This window comes from Heptranchias perlo, unplaced genomic scaffold, assembly GCF_035084215.1.
Source record: "Heptranchias perlo isolate sHepPer1 unplaced genomic scaffold, sHepPer1.hap1 HAP1_SCAFFOLD_673, whole genome shotgun sequence".
NCBI classification, from domain to species: domain Eukaryota; kingdom Metazoa; phylum Chordata; class Chondrichthyes; order Hexanchiformes; family Hexanchidae; genus Heptranchias; species Heptranchias perlo.
The window spans coordinates 82587-94045 of NW_027139702.1; the positions used below are offsets into that span (position 1 = coordinate 82587).

The following is an 11459-nucleotide window of genomic DNA, read 5'->3' on the forward strand; positions in this document are numbered from 1 at the left end:
CCTGTTTTGGGTGGTGTCGAGGGAGCTCGCTGTGGAGATGGGACAGTGTCCTGTTTTGGGTGGTGTAGAGGGAGCTCGCTGTGGAGATGGGACAGTGTCCTGTTTTGGGTGGTGTGGAGGGAGCTCGCTGTGGAGATGGGACAGTGTCCTGTTTTGGGTGGTGTAGAGGGAGCTCGCTGTGGAGATGGGACAGTGTCCTGTTTTGGGTGGTGTAGAGGGAGCTCGCTGTGGAGATGGGACAGTGTCCTGTTTTGGGTGGTGTAGAGGGAGCTCGCTGTGGAGATGGGACAGTGTCCTGTTTTGGGTGGTGTAGAGGGAGCTCGCTGTGGAGATGGGACAGTGTCCTGTTTTGGGTGGTGTGGAGGGAGCTCGCTGTGGAGATGGGACAGTGTCCTGTTTTGGGTGGTGTAGAGGGAGCTCGCTGTGGAGATGGGACAGTGTCCTGTTTTGGGTGGTGTGGAGGGAGCTCGCTGTGGAGATGGGGCAGTGTCCTGTTTTGGGTGGTGTGGAGGGAGCTCGCTGTGGAGATGGGACAGTGTCCTGTTTTGGGTGGTGTAGAGGGAGCTCGCTGTGGAGATGGGGCAGTGTCCTGTTTTGGGTGGTGTCGAGGGAGCTCGCTGTGGAGATGGGACAGTGTCCTGTTTTGGGTGGTGTAGAGGGAGCTCGCTGTGTAGATGGGACAGTGTCCTGTTTTGGGTGGTGTAGAGGGAGCTCGCTGTGGAGATGGGACAGTGTCCTGTTTTGGGTGGTGTGGAGGGAGCTCGCTGTGGAGATGGGACAGTGTCCTGTTTTGGGGTGGTGTGGAGGGAGCTCTCTGTGGAGATGGGACAGTGTCCTGTTTTGGGGTGGTGTGGAGGGAGCTCGCTGTGGAGATGGGACAGTGTCCTGTTTTGGGTGGTGTAGAGGGAGCTTGCTGTGGAAATGGGACAGTGTCCTGTTTTGGGTGGTGTAGAGGGAGCTCGCTGTGGAGATGGGACAGTGTCCTGTTTTGGGTGGTGTAGAGGGAGCTCGCTGTGGAGATGGGACAGTGTCCTGTTTTGGGGTGGTGTAGAGGGAGCTCGCTGTGGAGATGGGACAGTGTCCTGTTTTGGGTGGTGTCGAGGGAGCTCGCTGTGGAGATGGGACAGTGTCCTGTTTTGGGTGGTGTCGAGGGAGCTCGTTGTGGAGATGGGACAGTGTCCTGTTTTGGGTGGTGTCGAGGGAGCTCGCTGTGGAGATGGGACAGTGTCCTGTTTTGGGTGGTGTAGAGGGAGCTCGCTGTGGAGATGGGACAGTGTCCTGTTTTGGGTGGTGTAGAGGGAGCTCGCTGTGGAGATGGGACAGTGTCCTGTTTTGGGTGGTGTAGAGGGAGCTCGCTGTGGAGATGGGACAGTGTCCTGTTTTGGGTGGTGTCGAGTGAGCTCGCTGTGGAGATGGGGCAGTGTCCTGTTTTGGGTGGTGTAGAGGGAGCTCACTGTGGAGATGGGACAGTGTCCTGTTTTGGGTGGTGTAGAGGGAGCTCGCTGTGGAGATGGGGCAGTGTCCTGTTTTGGATGGTGCAGAGGGAGCTCGCTGTGGAGATGGGGCAGTGTCCTGTTTAGGGTGGTGTAGAGGGAGCTCGCTGTGGAGATGGGGCAGTGTCCTGTTTTGGGTGGTGTGGAGGGAGCTCGCTGTGGAGATGGGACAGTGTCCTGTTTTGGGTGGTGGAGAGGGAGCTCGCTGTGGAGATGGGACAGTGTCCTGTTTTGGGTGGTGTAGAGGGAGCTCGCTGTGGAGATGGGACAGTGTCCTGTTTTGGGGTGGTGTAGAGGGAGCTCGCTGTGGAGATGGGACAGTGTCCTGTTTTGGGTGGTGTAGAGGGAGCTCGCTGTGGAGATGGGACAGTGTCCTGTTTTGGGTGGTGTAGAGGGAGCTCGCTGTGGAGATGGGACAGTGTCCTGTTTTGGGGTGGTGTGGAGGGAGCTCTCTGTGGAGATGGGACAGTGTCCTGTTTTGGGTGGTGTCGAGGGAGCTCGCTGTGGAGATGGGACAGTGTCCTGTTTTGGGTGGTGTAGAGGGAGCTCGCTGTGGAGATGGGACAGTGTCCTGTTTTGGGTGGTGTGGAGGGAGCTCGCTGTGGAGATGGGACAGTGTCCTGTTTTGGGTGGTGTAGAGGGAGCTCGCTGTGGAGATGGGACAGTGTCCTGTTTTGGGTGGTGTAGAGGGAGCTCGCTGTGGAGATGGGACAGTGTCCTGTTTTGGGTGGTGTAGAGGGAGCTCGCTGTGGAGATGGGACAGTGTCCTGTTTTGGGTGGTGTAGAGGGAGCTCGCTGTGGAGATGGGACAGTGTCCTGTTTTGGGTGGTGTGGAGGGAGCTCGCTGTGGAGATGGGACAGTGTCCTGTTTTGGGTGGTGTAGAGGGAGCTCGCTGTGGAGATGGGACAGTGTCCTGTTTTGGGTGGTGTGGAGGGAGCTCGCTGTGGAGATGGGGCAGTGTCCTGTTTTGGGTGGTGTGGAGGGAGCTCGCTGTGGAGATGGGACAGTGTCCTGTTTTGGGTGGTGTAGAGGGAGCTCGCTGTGGAGATGGGGCAGTGTCCTGTTTTGGGTGGTGTCGAGGGAGCTCGCTGTGGAGATGGGACAGTGTCCTGTTTTGGGTGGTGTAGAGGGAGCTCGCTGTGTAGATGGGACAGTGTCCTGTTTTGGGTGGTGTAGAGGGAGCTCGCTGTGGAGATGGGACAGTGTCCTGTTTTGGGTGGTGTGGAGGGAGCTCGCTGTGGAGATGGGACAGTGTCCTGTTTTGGGGTGGTGTGGAGGGAGCTCTCTGTGGAGATGGGACAGTGTCCTGTTTTGGGGTGGTGTGGAGGGAGCTCGCTGTGGAGATGGGACAGTGTCCTGTTTTGGGTGGTGTAGAGGGAGCTTGCTGTGGAAATGGGACAGTGTCCTGTTTTGGGTGGTGTAGAGGGAGCTCGCTGTGGAGATGGGACAGTGTCCTGTTTTGGGTGGTGTGGAGGGAGCTCGCTGTGGAGATGGGACAGTGTCCTGTTTTGGGTGGTGTGGAGGGAGCTCGCTGTGGAGATGGGACAGTGTCCTGTTTTGGGTGGTGTGGAGGGAGCTCGCTGTGGAGATGGCACAGTGTCCTGTTTTGGGTGGTGCAGAGGGAGCTCGCTGTGGAGATGGGACAGTGTCCTGTTTTGGGTGGTGTGGAGGGAGCTCGCTGTGGAGATGGGGCAGTGTCCTTTTTTGGGGTGGTGTAGAGGGAGCTCGCTGTGGAGATGGGACAGTGTCCTGTTTTGGGTGGTGTAGAGGGAGCTCGCTGTGGAGATGGGACAGTGTCCTGTTTTGGGTGGTGTAGAGGGAGCTCGCTGTGGAGATGGGACAGTGTCCTGTTTTGGGTGATGTAGAGGGAGCTCGCTGTGGAGATGGGACAGTGTCCTGTTTTGGGTGGTGTAGAGGGAGCTCGCTGTGGAGATGGGACAGTGTCCTGTTTTGGGTGGTGTGGAGGGAGCTCGCTGTGGAGATGGGACAGTGTCCTGTTTTGGGGTGGTGTGGAGGGAGCTCGCTGTGGAGATGGGACAGTGTCCTGTTTTGGGGTGGTGTGGAGGGAGCTCACTGTGGAGATGGGACAGTGTCCTGTTTTGGGTGGTGTTGAGGGAGCTCGCTGTGGAGATGGGACAGTGTCCTGTTTTGGGTGGTGTGGAGGGAGCTCGCTGTGGAGATGGGACAGTGTCCTGTTTTGGGTGGTGTCGAGGGAGCTCGCTGTGGAGATGGGACAGTGTCCTGTTTTGGGTGGTGTCGAGGGAGCTCACTGTGGAGATGGGACAGTGTCCTGTTTTGGGTGGTGTAGAGGGAGCTCGCTGTGGAGATGGGACTGTGTCCTGTTTTGGGTGGTGTGGAGGGAGCTCGCTGTGGAGATGGGACAGTGTCCTGTTTTGGGTGGTGTAGAGGGAGCTCGGTGTGGAGATGGGACAGTGTCCTGTTTTGGGTGGTGTAGAGGGAGCTCGGTGTGGAGATGGGACAGTGTCCTGTTTTGGGTGGTGTGGAGGGAGCTCGCTGTGGAGATGGGACAGTGTCGTGTTTTGGGTGGTGTGGAGGGAGCTCTCTGTGGAGATGGGACAGTGTCCTGTTTTGGGTGGTGTAGAGGGAGCTCGCTGTGGAGATGGGACAGTGTCCTGTTTTGGGTGGTGTGGAGGGAGCTCGCTGTGGAGATGGGACAGTGTCCTGTTTTGGGTGGTGTGGAGGGAGCTCGCTGTGGAGATGGGGCAGTGTCCTTTTTTGGGGTGGTGTAGAGGGAGCTCGCTGTGGAGATGGGACAGTGTCCTGTTTTGGGTGGTGTAGAGGGAGCTCGCTGTGAAGATGGGACAGTGTCCTGTTTTGTGTGGTGTAGAGGGAGCTCGCTGTGGAGATGGGACAGTGTCCTGTTTTGGGTGGTGTGGAGGGAGCTCGCTGTGGAGATGGGACAGTGTCCTGTTTTGGGGTGGTGTGGAGGGAGCTCGCTGTGGAGATGGGACAGTGTCCTGTTTTGGGGTGGTGTGGAGGGAGCTCACTGTGGAGATGGGACAGTGTCCTGTTTTGGGTGGTGTAGAGGGAGCTCGCTGTGGAGATGGGGCAGTGTCCTTTTTTGGGGTGGTGTAGAGGGAGCTCGCTGTGGAGATGGGGCAGTGTCCTGTTTTGGGTGGTGTTGAGGGAGCTCGCTGTGGAGATGGGACAGTGTCCTGTTTTGGGTGGTGCAGAGGGAGCTCGCTGTGGAGATGGGACAGTGTCCTGTTTTGGGTGGTGTAGAGGGAGCTCGCTGTGGAGATGGGACAGTGTCCTGTTTTGGGTGGTGTAGAGAGAGCTCGCTGTGGAGATGGGACAGTGTCCTGTTTTGGGTGGTGTAGAGGGAGCTCGCTGTGGAGATGGGACAGTGTCCTGTTTTGGGTGGTGTAGAGGGAGCTCGCTGTGGAGATGGGACAGTGTCCTGTTTTGGGTGGTGTGGAGGGAGCTCGCTGTGGAGATGGGACAGTGTCCTGTTTGGGGTGGTGCAGAGGGAGCTCGCTGTGGAGATGGGACAGTGTCCTGTTTTGGGTGGTGTAGAGGGAGCTCGCTGTGGAGATGGGGCAGTGTCCTGTTTTGGGTGGTGTAGAGGGAGCTCGCTGTGGAGATGGGACAGTGTCCTGTTTTGGGTGGTGTAGAGGGAGCTCACTGTGGAGATGGGACAGTGTCCTGTTTTGGGTGGTGTTGAGGGAGCTCACTGTGGAGATGGGACAGTGTCCTGTTTTGGGTGGTGTGGAGGGAGCTCGCTGTGGAGATGGGACAGTGTCCTGTTTTGGGTGGTGTCGAGGGAGCTCTCTGTGGAGATGGGACAGTGTCCTGTTCTGGGTGGTGTAGAGGGAGCTCTCTGTGGAGATGGGACAGTGTCCTGTTTTGGGTGGTGTAGAGGGAGCTCGCTGTGGAGATGGGACAGTGTCCTGTTTTGGGTGGTGTAGAGGGAGCTCACTGTGGAGATGGGGCAGTGTCCTGTTTTGGGTGGTGTAGAGGGAGCTTGCTGTGGAGATGGGACAGTGTCCTGTTTTGGGTGGTGTAGAGGGAGCTTGCTGTGGAGATGGGACAGTGTCCTGTTTTGGGTGGTGTAGAGGGAGCTCACTGTGGAGATGGGACACTGTCATGTTTTGGGTGGTGTAGAGGGAGCTCACTGTGGAGATGGGACACTGTCATGTTTTGGGTGGTGTAGAGGGAGCTCTCTGTGGAGATGGGACAGTGTCCTGTTTTGGGTGGTGTAGAGGGAGCTCACTGTGGAGATGGGACACTGTCATGTTTTGGGTGGTGTGGAGGGAGCTCGCTGTGGAGATGGGACAGTGTCCTGTTTTGGGTGATGGAGAGGGAGCTCCCTGTGGAGATGGGACAGTGTCCTGTTTTGGGTGGTGTGGAGGGAGCTCTCTGTGGAGATGGGACAGTGTCCTGTTTTGGGTGATGGAGAGGGAGCTCCCTGTGGAGATGGACAGTGTCCTGTTTTGGGTGGTGTGGAGGGAGCTCGCTGTGGAGATGGGACAGTGTCCTGTTTTGGGTGGTGTCGAGGGAGCTCGCTGTGGAGATGGGACAGTGTCCTGTTTTGGGTGGTGTAGAGGGAGCTCGCTGTGGAGATGGGACAGTGTCCTGTTTTGGGTGGTGTAGAGGGAGCTCACTGTGGAGATGGGACAGTGTCCTGTTTTGGGTGGTGTAGAGGGAGCTCGCTGTGGAGATGGGACAGTGTCCTGTTTTGGGTGGTGTAGAGGGAGCTCGCTGTGGAGATGGGGCAGTGTCCTGTTTTGGGTGGTGTAGAGGGAGCTCGCTGTGGAGATGGGACAGTGTCCTGTTTTGGGTGGTGTAGAGGGAGCTCGCTGTGGAGATGGGGCAGTGTCCTGTTTTGGGTGGTGTGGAGGGAGCTCGCTGTGGAGATGGGACAGTGTCCTGTTTTGGGTGGTGGAGAGGAGCTCGCTGTGGAGATGGGGCAGTGTCCTGTTTTGGGTGGTGTAGAGGGAGCTCGCTGTGGAGATGGGGCAGTGTCCTGTTTTGGGTGATGCAGAGGGAGCTCACTGTGGAGATGGGACAGTGTCCTGTTTTGGGTGGTGTCGAGGGAGCTCGCTGTGGAGATGGACAGTGTCCTGTTTTGGGTGGTGTAGAGGGAGCTCGCTGTGGAGATGGGACAGTGTCCTGTTTTGGGTGGTGTCGAGGGAGCTCGCTGTGGAGATGGGGCAGTGTCCTGTTTTGGGTGGTGTAGAGGGAGCTCGCTGTGGAGATGGGACAGTGTCCTGTTTTGGGTGGTGTAGAGGGAGCTCACTGTGGAGATGGGACAGTGTCCTGTTTTGGGTGGTGTTGAGGGAGCTCACTGTGGAGATGGGACAGAGTCCTGTTTTGGGTGGTGTAGAGGGAGCTCGCTGTGGAGATGGGGCAATGTCCTGTTTTGGGTGGTGTGGAGGGAGCTCGCTGTGGAGATGGGACAGTGTCCTGTTTTGGGTGGTGTAGAGGGAGCTCGCTGTGGAGATGGGACAGTGTCCTGTTTTGGGTGGTGTTGAGGGAGCTCACTGTGGAGATGGGGCAGTGTCCTGTTTTGGGTGGTGTGGAGGGAGCTCGCTGTGGAGATGGGACAGTGTCCTGTTTTGGGTGGTGTAGAGGGAGCTCGCTGTGGAGATGGGACAGTGTCCTGTTTTGGGTGGTGTAGAGGGAGCTCACTGTGGAGATGGGACAGTGTCCTGTTTTGGGTGGTGTAGAGGGAGCTCACTGTGGAGATGGGACAGTGTCCTGTTTTGGGTGGTGTAGAGGGAGCTCACTGTGGAGATGGGACAGTGTCCTGTTTTGGGTGGTGTTGAGGGGCGTAGATAGGGGAAGATCGGCGGGGGGAGGCGAGAGGGGAAAATCAGGGGGGGGGGCGAGAGGGGAAGATCGGGGGGGGGGGGAGAGAGGGGAAGATCGGGGGGGGAGAGAGGGGAAGACCGGGGGAGAGGGGAAGATCGGTGGGGGGGGGAGAGGGGAGATCGGGGGGGTGAGAGGGGAAGATCGTGGTGGGGGCGAGAGGGTAAGATCGGAGGGGGTGGAGAGAGGGGAAGATCGGGGGGGTGGAGAGAGGGAAGATCGGGGGGGGGAGAGAGGGGGAAGATCGGGGGGGGGGAGAGAGGGGAAGATCGGGGGGGGGAGAGAGGGAAGATCGGGGGGGGGAGAGAGGGGAAGATCGGGGGGTGGAGAGAGGGGAAGATCGGGGGGGGAGAGAGGGGAAGATCGGGGGGGGGGGGAGAGAGGGGAAGATCGGGGGGGGAGAGAGGGGAAGATCGGGGGGGGGAGAGAGGCGAAGATCGGGGGGAGGTAGAGAGGGGAAGATCGGGGGGGGAGAGAGGGGAAGATCGGGGGGGGGGGAGAGAGGGGAAGATCGGGGGGGGGAGAGAGGCGAAGATCGGGGGGGGGGAGAGAGGCGAAGATCGGGGGAGGTAGAGAGGGGAAGATCGGGGGGGGTGTAGTGAGGGGAAGATTGGGGGGGGAGAGAGGGGAAGATCAGGGGGTGGAGAGAGTGGAAGATCGGGGTGGGGGGGAGAGAGGGGAAGATCGGGGTGGGGAGAGAGGCGAAGATCGGGGGGAGGTAGAGAGGGGAGGATCGGGGGGGTGTAGTGAGGGGAAGATCGGCGGGGGAGAGAGGGGAAGATCGGGGGGGGGGGAGAGAGGGGAAGATCGGGGGGGGGAGAGAGGGGAAGATCGGGGGGGGGAGAGAGGGGAAGATCGGGGGGGGGAGAGAGGGGAAGATCGGGGGGGGGGAGAGAGGGAAGATCGGGGGGGGAGAGAGGGAAGATCAGGAGGAGGTAGAGAGGGAATATCGGGGGGGGGTAGTGAGGGGAAGATCGGGGGGGGAGAGAGGGGAAGATCGGGGGGGGGAGAGAGGGGAAGATCGGGGGTGGGAGAGAGGGGAAGATCGGGGGGGGGAGAGAGGGAAAGATCAGGAGGAGGTAGAGAGGGTAAGATCGGGAGGGGGGAGAGAGTGGAAGATCGGGGGGGGCGAGAGGGGAAGATCGGGGGGGGCGAGAGGGGAAGATCGGGGGGGAGAGAGGGGAAGATCGGGGGGGGAGAGAGGGGAAGATCGGGGGGGGGAGAGAGGGGAAGATCGGGGGGGGAGAGAGGGGAAGATCGGGGGGGAGAGAGGGGTAGATCGGGGGGGGGGAGAGAGGGGTAGATCGGGGGGGGGGGAGAGAGGGGTAGATCGGGGGGGGGAGTGAGGGGAAGATCGGGGGGGGGATAGAGGGGAAGATCGGGGGGGGAGAGAGGGGAAGATCGGGGGGGGAGAGAGGGGAAGATCGGGGGGGAGAGAGGGGAAGATCGGGGGGGGAGAGAGGGGAAGATCGGGGGGGGAGAGAGGGGAAGATCGGGGGGGGTAGAGAGGGGAAGATCGGGGTGGGGGGTAGTGAGGGGAAGATCGGTTGGGAGAGAGGGGAAGATCGGGGGGGAGAGAGGGGATGATCGGGGTGGGGCGAGAGGGAAGATCGGGGTGGGGGTAGTGAGGGGAAGATCGGTTGGGAGAGAGGGGAAGATCGGGGGGGAGAGAGGGGAAGATCGGGGGGAGAGAGGGGATGATCGGGGGGGAGAGAGGGGATGATCGGGGTGGGCGAGAGGGGAAGATCGGGGGGCAAGAGGGGAAGATCGGGGGTGGCGAGAGGGAAGATCGGGGGAGAGGGGAAGATCAGGGGGAGGTAGTGAGAGGAAGATCGGGGGGGGGAGAGAGGAAGATCGGGGGGGGGAGAGGGAAGATCGGGGGGGGAGGGAGAGAGGGGAAGATCGGGGGGAGGTAGTGAGAGGAAGATCGGGGGGGGGAGAGGGGAAGATCGGGGGGGGAGTGAGGGGTAGATCGGGGGGGGAGAGGGGAAGATCGGGGGGGGGAGAGGGATGATCGGGGGGGAGGGAGAGAGGGGAAGATCGGGGGGGCGAGAGGGAAGATTGGGGGGGGTGAGAGGGGAAGATCGGGGGGCGAGAGGGGAAGATCGGGGGGGGAGAGGGGAAGATCGGTGGGGGGAGAGAGGGGAAGATCGGGGGGAGGGAGAGAGGGGAAGATCGGGGGGGGAGAGAGGGAAGATCGGGGGGAGGGAGAGAGGGAAGATCGGGGGAGGGAGAGAGGGGAAGATCGGGGGGGGGAGAGAGGGGAAGATCGGGGGGAGGGAGAGAGGGGAAGATCGGGGGGAGGGAGAGAGGGGAAGATCGGGGGGAGGGAGAGAGGGGAAGATCGGGGGGAGGGAGAGAGGGGAAGATCGGGGGGAGGGAGAGAGGGGAAGATCGGGGGGGGGAGAGTGGAAGATCGGGGGGAGGGAGAGTGGGGAAGATCGGGGGGGAGGGAGAGTAGAAGATCGGGGGAGGGAGAGAGGGAAGATCGGGGGGGGGGGGAGAGTGGAAGATCGGGGGGAGGGAGAGTGGGGAAGATCGGGGGGAGGGAGAGTGGAAGATCGGGGGGAGGGAGAGAGGGAAGATCGGGGGGAGGGGGAGGGTAGTGAGAGGAAGATCGGGGGGGGGAGAGGGGGAAGATCGTGGGGGGAGGGAGAGAGGGGAAGATCGGGGGGAGGGAGAGAGGGGAAGATCGGGGGGAGGGAGAGAGGGGAAGATCGGGGGGAGGAGAGAGAGGGGAAGATCGGGGGGAGGTAGTGAGAGGAAGATCGGGTGGGGGTAGAGAGGGGAAGATCGGGGGAGGAGGAGAGAGGGGGAAGACGATGGGGGAGGGAGAGAGGGAAGATCGGGGAGGAGGTAGTGAGAGAAGATCGGGGGGGGGTAGAGAGGGGGAAGATCGGGGGGAGAGAGGTGGGAAGATTGGGGGGGGTGGAGTGAGGGGAAGATTGGGGGTGGGGTGAGAGAGGGGGGGGTGAAGAGGGGGACATCGGGAAGGGAGACATCGGACATGGGAGCCGGGTGGAAAGGTCGGTTCACCTTGTGTTTGAACTTCTTTCCCCGCTGTGATGTCCTTTATTTCGTTTCTTTTCCCTGATCAGAAGCTGCCCGGGTCAGTTGTTGAATCTTTCTGATCACTTCCTCTTTCCCAGGTGAAGGGCCTTCAGTTCCTCAGTGAGGTACATTTGGCTCTTTCACTGTTGTCCCGGACCCTCTGGTTTTGGGTCAGCTCCGTACACCCAGGGTCCCAATCCCAACACACCCGTCATTTCCCAGAAAATTGACCCCTTGGTGTTTTTTGGACATGTGGAGGGACTGGGGGGATGTGGTGGAGGGGGGAGGGGGTGGGGGCTGGGGGAGGGGCTGGGGGGGGAGGGGGAGGGGAGGGGATGCGGGGGGGAGGGGGCTGGCGGGGGGTGGTGGGGGAGGGACTGGGGGATGCGGAGGAGGGGCTGGCGGGGAGGGGGAGGGGCTGGGGGGATGAGGGGGCTGGCGGGGAGGAGGAGGGGCTGGGGAGGGGCTGGCGGGGAGGAGGAGGGGCTGGGGGATGCGGGGGAGGGGCTGGGGGATGCGGGGGCTGTTGAAGGTTTCTCCATCGCCATTAACAAAACCTCTTTCCATTTGCAGGAAATTATTTCATCCCAATTGCTGTTTCTTACTGTTCAACGTCTTTGATTGGCTGGGCGCAGCCTCACTGCCGTCTGCATGTGGGTAAGTGCTCATTTCAAAAACGCCAGCACTCAGTGGGAAGTCCTGTGCTCCTTTCTGTCCGGCACCAGTCTCCAACTCCTGTGAGCCGGGCCCAGTCCTGCTCTCCTCTCTCTCTCTGTCTCCTCTCTCTCTCTGTCTCCTCTCTCTGTCTCCTGCTCTCCTCTCTCTCTCTCTCCTCTCCTCTCTCTGTCTCCTGCTCTCCTCTCTCTCTCTCTCTCTCTCTCTGTCTCCTTGCTCTCCTCTCTCTCTCTCTCTCTCTCTGTCTCCTGCCTCTCCTCTCTCTCTCTCTCTCTCTCTCTGTCTCCTGCTCTCCTCTCTCTCTCTCTCTCTCTCTCTCTGTCTCCTGCTCTCCTCTCTCTCTCTCTCTCTCCTCTCTCCTCTCTCTGCTCTCTGCTCTCCTCTCTCTCTCTCTCTCTCTCTCTCTC

At 60.5% G+C, this 11459-nt stretch overlaps 1 pseudogene; it reads left to right on the forward strand.

Annotated features, from left to right (window-relative positions):
• The window catches only part of LOC137318233 (equilibrative nucleoside transporter 1-like), a 93693-nt pseudogene extending 82484 nt beyond the window's left edge, over positions 1-11209 (forward strand).
• Positions 11210-11459: the final 250 nt, after the last annotated feature.